Source organism: Phyllostomus discolor, chromosome 3 (genome assembly GCF_004126475.2).
Source record: "Phyllostomus discolor isolate MPI-MPIP mPhyDis1 chromosome 3, mPhyDis1.pri.v3, whole genome shotgun sequence".
In the NCBI taxonomy this organism is placed as follows: Eukaryota; Metazoa; Chordata; class Mammalia; order Chiroptera; family Phyllostomidae; genus Phyllostomus; species Phyllostomus discolor.
In genome coordinates this window covers 191,420,277-191,421,836 of record NC_040905.2, presented here as the reverse complement: position 1 = coordinate 191,421,836, position 1,560 = coordinate 191,420,277, and positions in this window count along the sequence as shown.

Genomic DNA, 1,560 nt, shown 5'->3' with positions numbered 1-1,560 from the left:
TCCTTACTGCCTGATAATGATTAATGAACTTTACCTGTATTCCTGTGCAATTTAAAAGCCAATAAGAACCCTGTGAAAGGAAGAATCGGAGCGCTCTCCTTTGAGAGAGTGGCTAGGCTGTCCCTTTTCCTCCACAGAACTCGATAGTCCATGTGAATTTATCTCATGTCTCATCCAAGACGCAGTGGACACTGCGGGCCGGTGTCTGCCTCAGGCAAGGATGTGTGACAAAAGGGACCTGGACTTCACACATGGCTAGTTAGTTGTCCTGGAGTCAATGAGTCATAATGAAGGATCTTTGTAAGACACATGAGGCAGAGATTCTTACTCCTTACCCTGAAGGTAGACTTGAGAGCTTATAGGGACTTGGCCTACTGCTGCCATATTGCTACCACATACACTCCAAGGCTGAAACTAGCATAGCAAAAGGTGCAGCCAAGAGACTGAAGGAAATTAGATCCAGATGATTTCAACTGAAGCCTGAATCTGTGGTAGGCAGTTAGACAGGCATGAGCAGAGCAAGGATGATGGGCCAAGTCAGAAGGTCACCAAGGCAGAAAGCCAATCGTGCCTAGCAATGGGCAAAACTGGGATAACAAGGACTTCACCCCCAAGGTGACCTTTCCTCCCCTAGCAAATTTCTAGGGTCACATGGTTTAGACCCGCTGACCTTTTGTTTTGCTGGTCATGCTGTTCTGACTATACACTGAACTTTCCTCCCCTGGCATGCCACTAGTCATGTAATAGACCCCCTTGTAGGAAGAACAAGGGGCCAGAGAGTGGGCTTATGTGACTTCCCTGTAGCCCCTTGCACAACCACTCCCTTAAGCTTTAACCGCTAGAGATAACATCTAGGCCTCAGTTGTGTTTCAGCTCCAGACCCAGAAAAGCAGCAAAACCAGGCAAGCGCTGAACAATCAGTGGAGACCATGATCCTGAAAAGACACACCTGGAAAGCTGATGAATATTCTATTGAGATGCTTCCTGGGACCTCTCCTAAAATTCCCACCCTTAAAAGTTCCTAGGATAGAGAAACTAGTTCACTCTCCCTCTTGCGAGCATGCCTGCACCTTTCCTGTTCCCCTCTTCTCCCCCTCACCTTGTGTTACCTTTAAATTTCTCTCTCTCTCTCTCCCTCCTGAGCTCTAAGGGTCCTTTCTTTTGCTTCTGTAACTTGTTTCCTAAGCCTGTTTCTTCTACAACTCACTTCGTCTACCTCTGTGCCTTTCTAAATAAACTTTCTCTTATTGTTGGAGTCTTGCCTCTGAATTCTTTCTAAGCCAAGACTCAAGTCTGAGGTTGAGTCTTGGCTGGAGTCTTGGCTCAGCTGAGGTTGCTGAATCGAGGCCTGGTCTGACTTCACTGGTCTAACATCCAGTGCCATTTTGGTGCCAACAAATCCACTTGCCTGAAGCCAGCACTAGGTGTAAAGGTTAGGATTTGAACCCATAGTATCTCTTTTTGCTTAAAGCAGGTTTAGGTTGAATTTTTCTGCCACTTGTAGTCAAGGGGGTCCTACTTTGCTTCTCTTCTGGTGTTCTCTCCTAAACAGTCTTCTAC